Raw genomic sequence first — 17,191 nt, 5'->3', positions numbered from 1 at the left:
TCCACATTCATTTGCAGTGTTGCCATCCAAAAAGGGGGAGGGGGGGAAACCAAAGAATAATTTGGTGAGAAAATATAGGGTCATATTTTTAAACTGTGTTTTCTTCAGGAGAAAATACTGTGTTTAAATTCCAATTACACCATTTAGACAGAAATGGAAATGGCCTTCTGAGTCGCCAAGTGTAATCCTTCCTACCGAGCCTTCACCTCCTGCAGCCAACTCACTGTCTCTCTTCTAAACAGGGACACGTCCCAGCCTAGCCCTCCCCTGGAAGGATCAACCTGCTTACATTTCCAGCTCCAGGCTGCATTTATTCACAGTCATACCTCTTAGGTTCTGGGTCATCAATAGCTTTCAGGACAAGTAGTCATGTCTCATCAAGATAAACAATATTTAAACAAAATCATCACCTACAGCGCTATGGCAGAAAGATCTAAAGTCATCTTTCCTAAACGCAAGTCAAGTTATAACCTTTTGCCATTTTTATTTAATATTTACATTCATATGTTAGGGTGAAAAGTATTAAATGAACTCTCTACACTTTAATGTTTGGCAAGTGCATTTTAAGTTTTTATATACAGATAGATTTAAAAAAAAAAAAAAAAAAAACAAAACACCAAACAACTTTGGTTTTGCTTTTCACTATTTTTGTACTTTCATATACTACCAAATGTTCTCACGTTTCCCTGCACCACTCACCAAGCCTCTACAGTACGACTCCACATACAGTATGTGGGACCGGGGCTTAATTTTCTCCTGTAGCCTCCAAGGGCTCTCATGAGCTTGCTTCTTCCTCCCTTCCTTCCCCACCCTCTGGCATGGCCTTTGCAATCTCCTGTACCCCTTCCTCAGCTTCTGGAGATTCCACAGTGAGATTTGATTCAAATAGAATAGCAGCACACGTGTAGGAACACAGTCCTCATTGGCTCTCCACCTCCACTTTCTATTTTCTGCTTCTCCCACTGTACTCTTAATTAATTTTACTCTTTGTTTTCTCACTCTATTTCCACCAGTGTCTCCCCCCACCGCTGTGCTACACCGTGGTGCCTGAGGAAACAGCCCAGAAAAGAAACTGCTGGCAGAAGTAACGTTGGATAGCTGTGCCGAATAGGTGACAGAGGAACCCTGCCCACTGTCCGCAGCCAGTGGCTTGTCGGTGACATTTCAGGTGACGTGCGTTAGGCGGTGCCAGCAAGACATGCCCGGCCATCACTCCAAATGAATGATTAATGACTGAACGGAGGCAGCAATATGACAAGGTCTAAAGCACAAGAGTGACAGTTTAAGTTTAAACTCCACACGTGGCTTCTGATCTCTCCCCAAAGTAACGGTGCTGTCTACCTCGCCAACTTGCAGGGGAAATTCTCAGGCATTCACCAGATCGCTGCGGCAGGGAAGGACTTCGGGGGTCCCCCTCACGCAGCACAACCCCCCTGCTCAAGCAGGGTCACCCACAGCAGGTCGCTCAGGGCTGTGTCCAGTTGGGTTCTGAGTATCTCCATGGACAGACGCTCCACAATCTGCCGCTGTTTAACTGCCCTCACATTAAAATAAAGCTTTATCTTTTTTTACCTCCCCCCCCCTTTTTTTGTTTAATATTTTATTTCATTCCTTTTTAGAAGCAAAGACGACAGATGAGCATGAATGAAGTTGAGTAAATAAACCAGTAGGTGAAAAAAAAAAAAAAATAAGAAAAGAAGCGATAACGCAGATCCTCGAATTTAACTCATCGTATTTTACCAATTGCAATTTCTCTGGTTACCACAGAGACTGACACAGTTCTTAAGCTGAGGACTCACGTTCACTGGCCTCAGCGTTCAGCTGCGGGAAGCATCAGTGAATCCAGCTCTGAGGCAAGGTCTCAAAATTCCCATTATGTGCATGTTGGTACCGCGCAAGCTCACGAAGCAAAGGCAACTAGGCAACATGTGGATTACAACTTGCTTTATCATCTAATGAACATACATGTCTTGTTTTAAAGCAGTGTAAACACTCTCCTCTCCTGCCCCTGCAACAATTTATCAACAAACCCAACAATGCAAAATTTTGAACAAAAATGTCTGTGAGATCGGCTCCTAAGTTTCAACCACTTTGCATAATAAGGATGGCTTTTTCTAATTGTTTTCAGTTTCTCGGTCAGGTATTTACACATAGATGCCATTGTGCTTCTGACACTGCAGCAATTCAATCAATGCAGAATTTGGGACATAATTTTCTTTCAGCGCCTATAATGAGGAGAGGAACTGCACTGAAAAACTATCATGCCCCACCACAGCTCTTTGTACTTCACTGTAATCATTAAGTGAAATTTCTCTGTTCACAATGGATTTTTAGAAAACAAACAAAAAAATATTTCAAACAGTTCTTTCATGTAATGCTTTGTTGTGCGTGTATAGATCAGCAACACAGAGAAAATAAAGAAGTCTGCAGTATTGGCCTATGCAGCTCCAAGCAATGCAATACGGGGTGCAGACTACAGGCCACGAAGGGAAATCAAGAGATTCCATCTTACTATTTCACAACATCTTTTTCACAAACACTTGTTCTCAAACTTTTATGTGATATCAAGGCATACCACTTAGAGATACAAATTTAAAAGAAGCCTTTGAAACTTAAGAGTAAATTCCAAAGAAAGCACGTGTAATTTGGAAGAAAGAAAAATAAAAGAAAACCAAACCAAATCAAAACAAAAACCCCAAAAACAATCAAATAGAAAAGAAGTAAAATATACTCATATCCTACTATGGAGAAGGATTTTTGGAAAATCATATTTATCCAAGAAAAAAAAAGAAGTTAAATTAGACAAACCCAATACTTAGTAGTAATTACCAGGTAAATTTCACCTACTGAGTTTAGGCACTATCTTAAAAAATAGAAAGGCAAGACTCTCACCTTGTACCAGGAAGAGCCTCTGCAATAAAAAGAAAATTACAAATTTCACCAAACACAGGTTTTCAATATTATGTAATATAAGCACGGCTCAGCATTAGCTGAGGGCAATATACAGTATTTCATTCATACCAGAAAAGTTACACACTACCTCACATACACGATTGTCCTTTAACTGAATTAAGTCCTTTCACCATTACGAATCAGCCAATTGGCCAAAGCACCAGCATGTGATTTCAGATCATTTTGGTTAGTGTTGTTGTTCTAACGAAGATCGATTTCGGCTAAGGGCAGGGAGGCAGGGGGGGGTCACATCGTTCCTTCTCAACTGCAGCACAGGATTTTTGACATTGTCTCTAGCACACGTTAAACAAAGTACTACTACACCTGAAATATTCCTTGTTAAACTTAAAACGCAACTCAGGCAACATTTGGAATGCATTTGGTTTGTTTTCTGTTGTTTTTTTAGTCTTCTCAACCACATTGGAGGACACCGGAAAAAAAAAAAAAAAAGAACATAGTAAGAAAAAGTAACGTTAGAAAGAGTAAAAAATAAACCAAACCAAAAAAAACCCTAACTTCTAAACATTTCCATAGGTATTACTAGGTGTGCCCAGCAAAGGTTCGGCATAAAAGCAGCAGCTAAAATTGAGTGTGAGGGAGAGAAACTGCAAAAAAAAACCAAGAGTTTTTTCTGACTTACATTGCTCCCAGAAGGCTGTTGCCATTCCCTCTGCGGGGCTCTCACTGGCCGGGGGGATCACATGACGCGGGGAACCAAAATAGAAAAGTCTCAGGAGCAAGGAAGCTGAACCAGCGGCACGTTTGCAAGAAAAGACGTACGGCGGGCACAATAACACGCCCTCAGCAGCAAAAGGTGATAAATTTAGACGGGAACGTAGCCCCTGCTGAAAAACAGGCAATGCCGCGAACCTTGCAGCCCGGCGTCGGCCACCGGTTCAACACACAGGAAACGTTTTCTGCTATAAATCTCAGTTCGCGTCTGCACGTAACTAAACCTGGTAACTGCTCCAATAAATCTCAACAAATTACCAGACCTTAAAAGAAAAATAGGATCTATTAAATTTAAAAGTAAATCTATTACTGTTTAAAAATAAACTTCCACCGCTGGAACCAATTTCATCTTCAGGCGAAGGTTTTTACTAGTTTGTATCTACAGAGGAAGCAATTTTTTTAAAAGCATATGCTCTTAAGGTAATTGGGAGAGCTGTAAACACTTGCATTTGGAAGATTGCTTTCAATTCTTTTACAAGTAAAAAATATGGTTGCAGACCTATACGCTAGTAAAACATGAACCATAAATCTGCAATTAATAATACAGAGAAGGTTCAAAGAATTTGAACAGATGAATTAGTGACCGAACGCAAGTTCTATGCAATGATAAAATCTAGTCTGATTTCAAGGCTGCTGTTTAATTATTCCAGTCAGAAGAGCAGCTCTTCCAGTTTTGCAAAGCTGGTAGAAAATAAGTTCCAGCAGAATACTGTTGTCTGGATAACAGAAAATACCCGTTAACCTTTTGTAACAGATAACTTTTTCACCATTTACTAGTTTATTTGGAATTAGATTATTACAGTTTTATGTTCAATAAAATGTCAAGCATTTCCTTGTTTCTAGGGGCATGTTGGGACAGTTGTTGTAGAAGGAAGCTTTACCGAAAGATGTAAACAACTGTTTGAAGGAGACCGTGATCACGGAAAAGAGAAATATGCTGCATATATTAACAGGACCAGGGCAGGAAATAATTTCTTCTTCTAATCCTTAAATGCAATCACCCTCACCTTGCGGTTAGTTATAAGGCAAGAGAGTGGTATGCCCGCCCTTTTAATGCAAATGGCTCACAAGGGCTTTTGAATAAACACAGGAGTTGGGTATGACACACACAATCCTGCATAGCAGACTCGCCATGTGCAAGAAAAATGGAAAGAATACGAAAAGGAGTCAAGAAACCAAATTATTCTCCCTTCATTAAAAAAAAAAAAAAAAAACAACCACGAAGGTATTTTTTCTTAACAGTAAAACCTCAGATTAAATTTCCCCAAAAAAATTGTACATATGTATCAAAATATATACGTAATTAGAAAATATCTTCAATCAAGACAGATACTTCAATATTACAAAAGCAAGATCTATTTTATTCTACAGGGTATCCCAATACTTACGCTGAATTTTTCACAAAGTGAGGTACCGGTCCATGTAAACATAGTAGCATAAAAAGACTCTTTTTGTCTTCCCTATTCTTATTGACAGTTGTGAAAGAAAACATGAACATTGACTCAAAGTAGTAGAATAGAATACTCCAGAGCTGTTGCCATTGATTATTTAAACATAGAGGAAATCTTTCCCAAACTACTTAATATGAAATCTTTGAAGATTATTATTTAAAAAAAAAAAAAAAAAAGGCATTTTGAGACCCTTGGTGCATATTACTGTGTACATACTTCCAAGTATTCTACCAGGTACACAATTTTTATCACTGTGTTCTTAGGAAAAGCTTTGCATCACCTAAATTGTGCCATTTTGCAGATAATGTGGCAGAACTGAAGCCAGTGGAAGCATCCCATTGATCACAGTACGGGACGTATGGGGGCACTGAAATAAATACACAAAACAGGGGATTCTGTCAGAGCTCTTAAAAAAGTGAAGAGAGAAAATTGGCTTCAGCTGCATACTGTTCATTGATTTAAGAAGCCTCCATGAAAGATCATCTCTTGGATCAATTTTAAACGTAACGATGGCATGCTTTGCCATATTTCCCAGAAGGCCCAGGTAAGTGCTAACACCTTTCTCAGAATATTCTCACTCTACAACCCAAACATACTGCAAGTCATCTCAGCAACCTCTCTCTGGCCGAACACAAAGCTCATTTCACATGCTTTGCGTCATATTTCCCCACATTTCATTTTTCAGTTTGAAATTATGAAAGCTGCAAAACACACGGGGTGGGGGCAGTGGTACAATAGTCCACTCCTGATAACTCAACGGGACGGAAATGTGATCGTATGGAAAACAAACCTACAGGCAGAGACAGCGAATCAAATGGCTAGAGGGATGCCAAAGTAGGGAAAGAAATGCACCCTTGTGGGGAAAAAGCATGGCAAGGAGGGAGTCCACCATCTGTCAGAGAGAGTAAAGAGCCATGGGTAAAAGCAGAGTGTCCGTAAATCCTGGAGCTTAATACAGACTGAGCAATTCTTGGAACAGAGCGGAACATCTATTTACACAGCTGGAACCAGGGCATCAGGTCTCTGTTATTCTGCATGCCTGCTTCACCCATTTTTTTAACACTGATGTATATGCATATACACAGTAACACGTTGCTTAAATAGGCATTCGTCAAATGAGCAATTTGACAAATACTGCATTTCAATAGTCAAGTTATTAGTCAAATATTGCCCAATATGCATCTATAATTTTATAAAATTTCCACTGAAAGTATACTAGGGACAAACATTAACATGTTGACCTGCCCTGATAGTACATTACGATTTTCCAAAAAAAAAAAAAAAAAAATCAATTCATAGATAGCTAAAGAATACTATTAAAAGCAGTGTGCAGAACACTTACCAATTTAAATTGCTGGAAACGTGTCCCTATTTTACCTTCTTGGTAGGTATCTGAACTCTTAAGCTGGAAGAACCCAAGTCATTTTTTTCAAGCTGTGGATTCACTTATTTCCCAGAGGCGTGACTAGATTGAACCAATTTTCTGAGAGAGTCTCTTCATAAATTGATATGATACTTAACAAGCAAAATATCAGGGCCACCAGGTTATTCCCCTTTCTATTCACAACAATAATATACCCTCAAACAAGAATTCTTCACCACCCCAAAAAAAATGTAAATCTTACTGCTATCACCAAGCTCCCATATGTCCTAAAGGGACACTTTTCTATAAAGTCAGTGGGAAATCTCAGTACAAATACACAGAAAAAATAATAACATGTTCATCCTTCCTTATGCACTTGGTTTAGAGCTGTTTAAAAAAAAAAAAGTGCAAAAATCTACTGTACATTTTAGTCTTAACTAACATACAAACAGGAGTAAATTATATCACTCTTTTTTAATGTCTCCTGTGTATAAATGTAATCCACATCCATTTGAACGAACTGTAGTAATCCTGGTGCTAAAATTGGCCTTTAAGAGCCTAAAGATAATCCTCTGTAACAGATGGCCACCCTAATTTATTTAAATTCACTGCACATATCCCAGCAAATTTACTGGTATCTGGTGATACATCTGATCTAAACTCTAGCACGCATGTGTTACTTACAAACTGTTCTCCTGGAAAACACCATCCTCACATAAGATATTTAAACCCATTTAGTGACATTATATGATTGAAGATACCAAGTAGCGATATAAAAATAAAAGATCATATCCAGTCCCTCCTTGAAAAATAATTATCCGGTCTGTTCCAATGGAATAATAAAACCTAACCCTCCTACTGTAGGGGTGACTGCTTCTACAAAAGACTTTTTTTCCTCCATGTTTAAAATTAATTCCAAATTCTCATCCCTACCAGATAAAACAATCCCTAATAGAAATACAAGCACTAATTGAGTAATTATGTGCTGTAGGTAAGAAGAGAATGGAAATAAGAGGCATTTCTTAATCTGTTTACATACATAATAATACTGCACACATTGAAGACAATAGCTTTGCCACCACCTTTCTGCTAGTATTCTCGATAGACAGGCTAGTTTTGTGCAGTTCTTATTTCTGCTAAGAGAACCAGCAAAAAGCTGGGAAATGTCAGGTTGTATAGTATTATCCACTGCCTGCTGTGTCAGCCATCAGTGTGTCACAACTACAATCTATTCCACCAAATTACTACAGACACTAGAGCTCTGTAAGTTGTATTATTTCTGAAGATTGCTAGCAGGTTATTTTTCAATTTTAAAAAATTAAACAAAGTAAAAAGACACATATACCATAAATACTGTAAATATACCATAAATACTGTAAATGAAACTGAGAATTTAACTTTGGGTTATTTTGATACAATGCAATTCCATAAGATACTTCACTGCAGTAACTCATGGGCAAATTCTGTCTCTTTAATAAGGAAGGTCCTTACCCACTTCTTTTCCATAATCTAATATTACTAATCAGTTTAGCATTTAATACAGCACTAAAAATGTATGTTCAGAAAAATATTATCAAAGGAGTATGCACCAAGCAACTACATATCTAAGAGACTAGTTGGGGTCAAGAGCATTGAAACTTTCACAGAAAACTTCAGGTTGCAACAGACTTATTCAAATAAACAGCTTTGTGATCAAATTAGTTTGTCATTTGATCACCAGCAATCAGATATTATTTGGGCCTCACATTTCCCATAAGCCATTCAATAACAATCTCATTGTCATCATTATCACCATCTGTTCAAGAAAGGTCGGGATTTATATGGACAAATTAATTCCTAGAAACATAATATTAGAAATGGTTTTAATCAAAAGGTTTAACAAATTAATTTCCTTGTTACAGCTGTTGACCACTAAGAGAGAAAAAGTCCATTCAAGTGAGCAGACAGATTCCCTTTGCCTTCAATGGGCTTTATAATGGCTTCAAGAGCACCCAGAAGCTCTTTACACACGTTTTCTACCCCCTAACACTAAGATTGTGAGTGCCTAATAGCAAATCAGAAATATGTATAGGTTTTAGCAGAGGTATCTTAAGCAGGTGAATCATCATGATTTACATTGTATGGGTTTCACTTCTCAAGTGTCCAGCTACAGAGTATTTTTTTCCTCAGTGCCAAGAGTTTAATTCAAACCGGAATCAACTTCATTGTCTTCCACAGAAACTTGATTAGGCATAAACTGTGAAAACTTTTCCTGGCTTTAAACTGATGTTCCAAGAAATACAGTCCTATTCAATTTAGCAAATCTAGAAATCACTTTACCACTAATGGAAAAATCCTAGAGGCCTACCCAGTTAGACACTAGACAGATGTGATTTTTTAGTACTTCAAAATCTGAGTACACAATCAGTCGCATATTAAGTAGATCTTGTTTTCATACAATTATAAACAGAAGTGCAACAAAGCTGGTGAGGGGTCTGGAGAAGAAGTCTTATGAGGAGCAGCTGAGGGAACGGGGGTTGTTCAGCCTGGAGAAAATGAGGCTGAGGGGAGACCTTATCGCTCTCTACAACTACCTGAAAGGAGGTTGTAGCAAGGTTGGGGTCGGTCTCTTCTCCCAAGTAACAAGCGATAGGAAGAGAGGAAATGGCCTCAAGTTACCCCAGGGGAGGTTTAGACTGGATATCAGGAAAAAGTTCTTCACAGAAAAAGTTGTTAAGCATTGGAACAGGCTGTCCAGGGAAGCGGTGGAGTCACCATCCCCGGGGGTATTTAAAAGATGGGTAGACGTGGTGATCAGGGACATGGTTTATTGTTGGTTTTGGCAGTGTTAGTTTGATGGTTGGATTTGACCTTCAAAGTCCCTTCCAGCCTAGACAATTCTATGATTCCAGTCTATACAGTCTTCAGAAGGGATAGGGGAAGTCACAAAGCCGAGCAAGCAAAATGTTGCACTGGAAATACACATTACAGAGCAGAGTTAGGTCTTCATTAACATTCACAAAATATGTAATTTTACAGGGAACCCCTCCATTTCTAAAAGATATTTTTAAAAAAGCAGAGAATATATTAATAACAAACTGCATACGGTTGCAGGAAAAGAGACCAGTTTAAAATTTTAGAAAAAATATGATTCACCTTCATTAAATTCTCTACCATCTTTGTGTACCTGTGTCTTTCTAATATTAGGAACTGTCTTGAAGTCATGAAGCTTAAACCTGCATTGTTGACCTCCTGCCAAAAACAGATGTTTGAATGACAGACTAGTAATAAGTTGAGGCCTTTTCAGTTGTTTCAATACCTCCATGTTAATAAAATCTTTAATCAAAATAACATTTTTCAGACATTCACTGGTAGATAAAACAAATAAATTGGTAGACATTAAAGAACACAGATATTACAGGCGCATACATATGGCTGGAGAACATGTATAAGCAAAAAAACTTGGAAGAAGATAACGTGTAAGGAGAGAAACAAAGGAATAGATAAACGTTCACAGGGATGTATTAAAAAAGCTACTGCTTTCTAGTAGTCTTTATGTTTCCTACATTACTACCGATGCAGGGCTGAGATTCCCTGATGGTCACTACAGCTGTGTAGACATGCTCAAATAGTACTATCCAGGTCAGGTGTTGATGTAAGTGCAGGCACAATAACAAAAGACATTCAGCACAAATTACAAAGTCTGCTTTGGGGCCTGAATATACAACCAGATATGCAATTCCAAGTAGGCTACATGCTGCCACGGCTGCACATGTTCAGCAATTTAAAGTTAGATCGGATAAATCAACATAGTCTGTAATCCCAACTTTCCATACCGTGCAGAAGCATCGTAAGCAAGCTATTCACTCACACAGCGTTATTTGTCTGTAGTGAAGAACTTAAAGAGCTTTACAGAAAGACACCCATGGAAAATCCAATGTATGCAATTTTCTAAGACCTATCAGACAGCCTAAGCAAAGCCAATTTGCAAAGAATATCACTGGTGGAGATTAGATTTTAATCTTTTACCTTAAAAATTTCTTCCTTAGACATAGCAGACAAAGTTTCCAGACCTATTTATTATGATTAAATTCTATATTTTTTTGGTGCACTCAACAAAATATATGGACAAATATATTTTTCCTTTAATTTTCTAAAAAGAAAGGAAGAGAGAAAACCAAAAGGTCATCTGTTCCTAGGGATCACATACAGGAAATTTCCAGCTAAAAGATGAAAGGTTTGTAAAGTGATAAGAAAATGATAAAAAGATGTTATAAGAGACATAATAACAAATCTTAATTAGAGCAGACATCAGAATTGCCAGTTAAACAATAGGGATAGTAGCCCACACAAGTCACTGAATTAGTAAGGGAAAACCAAGGTTTGTTAGAAGTATTTTTCAGTTGAAACTCAAATAATGATCACATTTGATTACCTGTCCTTTTATATTAATAGTACAATTTAATAACAGAGTTAGTTTCCATTTTGTAACTACTTCTTGAAAAAGGCTTAGTGAAGTCAATGTAAAATAGCCCTGTACAAGTAATTATTTCTTTTGATGATTTGGTGTGGGATGGAGGTGAACAAAAAAAAGAGAGAGAAAAGGGAAGATCAAGAGAGATGGGAAAGGTATGGACTACCTGTTTGGTAGGAGAAATTTAAAGAGAAGCGAAAGAAATTTCCATTCTCCTTTCTGTCCTCGTTCTTCCAACTTTTCATTTAAATATGACGACCACATGGAAATGCTAAAAATGTTAGGATGCAAAAAGAAACTATCGACAGGTCATCAAAAACATTTTGTTTGACAGAAAGGAAGTGGTTGCTGTCAAACACTTGGAAAAGGAAAGCACTTACTGTTAAATATCATTAAAGACATTTCAACACGAAAGCTGATTTTCTATCAAAACATAAAGATATTTTATCATGAAAATAGCAAAACAAAGTTCCTGATTTTTCGTAATGCTTTTTTCATGTATTAATTTTAACTGGAAAAAAACCTGGTGAAACTGGGATGAATTTTATAAATATTTTTTGAGAAGCACAGTGGGGTTTTTTGCCATGAATTTCATCTCTCTCTAAATGCTAGCTAATTCTAGGTACAATGCAACTATAAATCAGGCAAAAAATTAAAGCATTTCTTACTCCATGCACACTATTCCAACACACAGGCAGTTATTCCAGAACAAAATACAGCAAAAAGATGACGATTGCAGAAGTTGACTAACTTGGAGAGTTAGAAAATAAATACAAATTACTCCAGAAACACAGCAGCACATTAGTAGTAAAGCACTTTCGACTCAGATTGCATATTTAGGAAAAGGAAATTGTCACTAGTCATTAATGTCAACAGTCAGGTCAAAAGGAATTTCTATTACTGTGATCATTATTTAATTTAGCCTCTCCTAGATCAATATTTAGAGGACAGGATCTGATTAAAATGAACAATAGTTTGAGGTTCCAAAATAATTGATCAAAATAAATACACAGACATACAGCACAATTTCCAAAATGTAGCAGAAAAAAACCCTTTGGATTTAATTATTTAGATTGTCACAGAACTATAGGCATTTATAAAACATTTATTTACCTGCCTGTGGGGTGTATGGGAGTCTCCAAATTCTTTTATTTCTTTCCCAGCATTACTGGTAGCGTTACCAGCTCTTCTACCCACACAGTCAGGGCAGGATGGGTGCAGCAGGATGGACACCTCACCCACCTGGGCCCTGTCTCTGTTCCTGGGGAGGCTGAGTTTTCAACAACCACCTGGGCCTCCTTCCATTGGCATCAGGCATGTACTGCCTCTCCCACTTTGGAGCCACATCCTTTTCAGCCCTATTATTCTTGCATTATAGAAGTGGAGTGTTAAAGGAGAAGAGATTGTCCACAGATAAAGAACAGTAAGAGCGTTCATGGAAAAAGCTGTGGTGCCTGAGTTTTCAATGGAAGAACTGAGAAAACAGCAAAAAAGGAAAGCTCCCATGCCTCTCTAGTTCCCCTTCTCCTTCCAAAACTTTGTCATATTCACTGAATGTAAATTTGACCAGCTGATATATTGTTTTTGCTCTCACTGCTTGCTTATGTCCTCTTCAAAAGCAGGGGATGAGCTGTGATGCACACGTGTACACAGTACACAGGTTAATCTATGACTTGCCAAGCCAAATAACCAAACTCTGCCCCACCCCTGAGCACAGAGATTCCTGTGACTTCTGTGAAGAAAAAGGAAATATAGACTATCATCCAAAAACACAGCTGAGGCAACAACCTCCTAAGTGGGATGAGGAGCCAAATGCACATAGGTAGCCAGGAACCAGTAAACCTCCACATTTGTGAATCTTCAGATGACACACATTGCCAACTTCAGCTGCACCACATCTGTTTGCTAACAACATGAATAAAGCTCTGAGTATCTACCTGTAGCTTCCACAGGCCTAGTGCTCCATGCCCTGGTTATCAAACTAGATCTAAGCCTTTGGGACACAGATGAGAAAAACTAAAAGCACAAGAGGTCAAGTTTCTCTGTAGCTGGTTGAAGACTGCAGAATAAATCACAGAATGGTCAGGGTTGGAAGGGACCTCTGGAGATCACCTAGTCCAACCCCCACTGCCAGAGAAGGTACACCTACATCAGGTTGCACAGGACGGCGTCCAGGCGGGTTTTGAATGTCTCCAGAGTGGGAGACTCCACAACCTCTCTGGGCAGCCTGTGTCAGTGCTCTGCCACCCTCAAAGTAAAGAAGTTCCTCCTCATGTTAAGGTGGAACTTCCTATGTTCAAGTTTGTGCCCGTTACCTCTTGTCCTATCACTGGGCACCACTGAAAAAAGACTGGTCTCATCCCCCTGGCATGCTCCCTTTAAGTATTTATAAGCACTGATAAGATCCCCCCTCAGTCTTCTTTTCTCCAGACTGAAATGTCCCAAGTCCCTCAGCCTTTCCTCATAAGAAAGATGCTCCGGTCCTCCAGTCATCTTCGTAGCCCTTTGCTGGACCCTCTCCAGCAGTTTCCTGTCCTTCTTGAACCGGGGAGCCCAGAACTGGACACGGTACTCCAGATGCACCCTCACCAGGGCAGAGTAGAGGGGGAGGATAACCTCCCTCAACCTGCTGACCACACTATTCTTGATTCCTAAGAGTATTCTCTTATTGCTTGAGCCAAACCCTATTTGTAATGATTAAATCTGGCCACTATACTGGCAGCCAGACGATGCCACAAAATGCTTCCGTCTCCGTCACACCTTTCCTCTTGATAGATTAAAGCTATCATAGCTGCTGAAGCTATTTAACTACTTTTCCCTTTGACATCAAAATTAATTGCCAACAGCTAAGTCTCACACAGACTCACCTTAAAGCCTGGTTTGCAAGAAAAAGTGTGTTTCCAGCTGGACACCAGGGTTATGCTGTTGAAACCCTCACACCTCTAGAAGCAGTGCTGGAGAGTAAACCCCATCCTCCATATTCAGAGAAATAAAGGCCATCAGGCAGTAGATAGGGCAGTCCATGCTGGGTCAGGCAACTGCCCGCTAGCAAGTCTCCAGCACCATCCATAAGCAGATGTCTGGGGAAGGGTAAGAAGAGGTACACGTCCATGACATTTCTCCCTGTACTTGCCCAGTCTCCAGCTATTTACATTTATGGAGGTTTCCTGAGCCAAATGCAGCTTCTGTAAACCAGAAGCAGAATACGTGTATGTCTTTGGAAAAGGTTATTCAGGAAAAAGAACAGGAACCCAGGGACTTCCCTCTTAGCTCTAGTTTAACATGCTGTATTTTCTGTAAGCGCATTCTTGAGAAAATCTACAAAAAAAGCCAACACCTAACAAAGAAACAAGACAGACAAATAAAACGAGGATCTTCTGCCCTGTTCTCAATACTACTTTGCAGAACAATTTGGCACAAACTGTCACCAAATTTATCCTTAAGAGCACTCTATGTTCTAATATTTCTTTAAGCCATTTTTTCTACTAGGAACGGGAAAAAAAATCTGACACCTCCATATATATGAAACAGGAAATAAGAAAATTAATTGCTTTTAGTTTTTAATATTGCTGTTTTAAAATATATATATATGATGTTCTCATTTTCCGATTCCATAAAAATATGAATCAAAAAATTATTTTGAGACTTCAAAAAAATAAAAAGGAACATACTGACAAATTCACGAGGACGTGCAAACTGATTTTTAAATTTGTGGGACTGTACACTCTTTAAGTGGTAGGAAACAGTGCAACGAAGCAATGAACGCTGCTTTAACATGCAAGCCAAGAACATTCCTTGAATCTTGTGCCCTAAGTAGTCATTGCTGATGGAAAAGAAGCAATCCTTGTTCTTCGTTTGTACTTCTGTGGCTGAAATAAAGGTGAATTGAAGGGGGAAAAAAGTATATTAAGCTTATTAAGTACTAGTAGGTTAATTCACGCTACATGAACGTAATAGCTACCTTGCTCTGGGCTTGTTACACATCTCTGTCCATGCAGCAATCCCACCAGGCTGCTGAGTGATAAACTGATCCAACGAAGCACAACTCAGGCACACTTACTCAATCAACAGCAACCCTGATACACTTATCTTTACACAGGAATCCGTCAGAGGTAGTGAATCCTTTGATGGCATGCCACCTCAATAACACTGCCCTTTCATGTAAGTCTTTTCTTCTCAAATTCTGTTATCTGCTTTTCACACCTAATCCTGTAATAAAACTGCCTGAAGGCTTCTCAGAAACACAGGTGAGGGAGCTCTGCGAGGGGAAGGGTAAGCGCGTGGGCAGAAGTGCAGGGAGAGGGAGGGGAGGGGAGGGGAAAGGGTAAGACAAAGAGAGAGAGGCTGATGTAGAGCCCTAAATAACCAGCCTTGCTCTTCCTTGGCTGCCAAAACAGCCAGGTGAGCGTGGTCAGCCATTGCTGCTGCCCGCTCAGGTGTCCCCTCCCTCATGGGTGGGCGGCAGCAGCAGCAGCAATTGTTGCTGCTCTGGCAAAAAGAGTGATGTGATTTGGTTTTGCCCTCACAGGCCTGCACTGAAGTCTATGGCTAAATTCTGCCTCAAATGTAGGAAAGGCCTAAAAATTAACCTCACAGGAAAACTGAGAAAAAAAAGAGACAAGGGAACTGTTAAGTCAGCCCTAATGTTAATTTTTTTTAAGTGTGACCTTACAAGTTAGAGTCGGGTATGGAGTTCGGGCAGGCTGCACTTACAGGGACATAACCACAGAGCTCCTGACTTACTTATTTAGACAGTTACTCTACAGATCAGTAAGCTGCCCAGCCTTATGATCTAACGCATACAGAATTCAGAAATACTGCCTTTGAAATCTTAATTACTGTAGCAGTAATAGGCTCTTTCTCCAATACTACCATAGTTTATGTGTCACATGAGCCAAAGAGCTAAACGAAGAGCAAGACATGCACCTCAACAAGCACACTACAGTGATGTAACTCTGCCCTTATGCCCTTTTTCCTTCCCTTCGAGCATATTTCTTACCTCAAAAGCTACCTCAAAACAAGCTCCTCATTCTTCCTGTTCCCAGTCTTTGGTTGTTTTTCCCCCCGAGCAGTCATTCTACATGACCACCACTCCTAAATGTCCAAAACTCATGTCTTATTTCAGAAAAGGTACTGGGTTTGGGGGTGGTTTGGATTTTTTTTTAACTTATCTTCACTTTCTTTTTACTTTTGGGGAAAAATTTTCTAACTTTTCTCTGCATTTGTGAAGAACAGAAGCCCATCTTAAACAAAAAAGGAACACAATGCAATCACAGGACTCTGCCTTTTTTTAATGAATGAAGTCCCCATGTTGTGCAACCTGCGATAAAAGCCGGAGGTAGCTCACCACAGAGCCCACTCTCCGTGTCTGCCACTTGCCAGAAGTTCTATCCTCCTTCCAGTCCCTCCACCCCACGGCATCCCCTCTCAAGCTCATTCCCAAATTGCACTCCTCAAGCCCCTTGTCCACTTGCTTTCCTCTTCCTCACGTTTCCAATTCAGCGCTTGCTTACTGTCACATTTGGGTTAACTCTCTCGAGCAGAGTGCATTTCAAGGCAGATGCCAAAGCACTGTAGCAGAGTGCTTTTCTGGATTTCACTGGGAACAAGAAACTTCTCCTGCATGGGAGGGACGAACTCTGCGGGGTGAAAGCACAAAACATCATCTGCTTGAAAATCTAGTATGTGTGCAGTACAATCTAGTATCAGAGCCAGGGTAAGATTAGAGAATCATTTAAATTAACTTAATTATTTTTTATTAATTTTAATTTAATTTTAGTTAAAGGATTTAATTTTAATTAGCGAGTCAAAGTTAGACTGCACATCGGCAGGGATGTCCAAACCAAAGGGTACACTCAGGCCTGACCACCAGGAAGGATGAGAGCTTTCTCCACTGTGATCAAAAAAAGAAGGAAGGGTGACGCAGGGACAAGGAAGAGGAAAAGGAAGAATGAAAAGGATGAAAAGAATTCTGTTTACTTTGAGCTGATGGTCAAACGTTTATGAGAAATGTGCCAGGATTTTAGATTAAGCGGAAAGGAGAAAGAGCTGAAATAGAAAAAAAAAAAAAATCAGTGCTTGTTCTGTGCTCCTCCCCTTCCTTCCACTCCTCCCAGGAGCACTAGAAAATAGTGACAAAGAGGAAAGAATTAATTACGTGGAGAGGAAAGTGCAATGAAGTGCTAAAAAAAGTTGAAGACTTCAGGGGAAAACCTATGGGTTATTGCCAGATTTAAGGAC

At 39.3% G+C, this 17,191-nt stretch overlaps 1 protein-coding gene across 1 annotated transcript in view; it reads right to left on the bottom strand.

Moving 5' to 3' along the window:
• The window catches only part of ESR1 (estrogen receptor 1), a gene marked incomplete at its 3' end in the record, with an annotated part of 172,322 nt that extends 168,707 nt beyond the window's left edge, over positions 1–3,615 (bottom strand). The window contains exon 1 of the mRNA XM_082481905.1: positions 3,593–3,615. The remainder of the gene's footprint in view (positions 1–3,592) is intronic.
• Positions 3,616–17,191: the final 13,576 nt, after the last annotated feature.

The sequence above is a fragment of the Vanellus vanellus genome (genome assembly GCF_965231255.1).
Source record: "Vanellus vanellus genome assembly, chromosome: 3".
In the NCBI taxonomy this organism is placed as follows: Eukaryota; Metazoa; Chordata; class Aves; order Charadriiformes; family Charadriidae; genus Vanellus; species Vanellus vanellus.
This window is presented reverse-complemented; position numbering and strand designations above follow the sequence as displayed.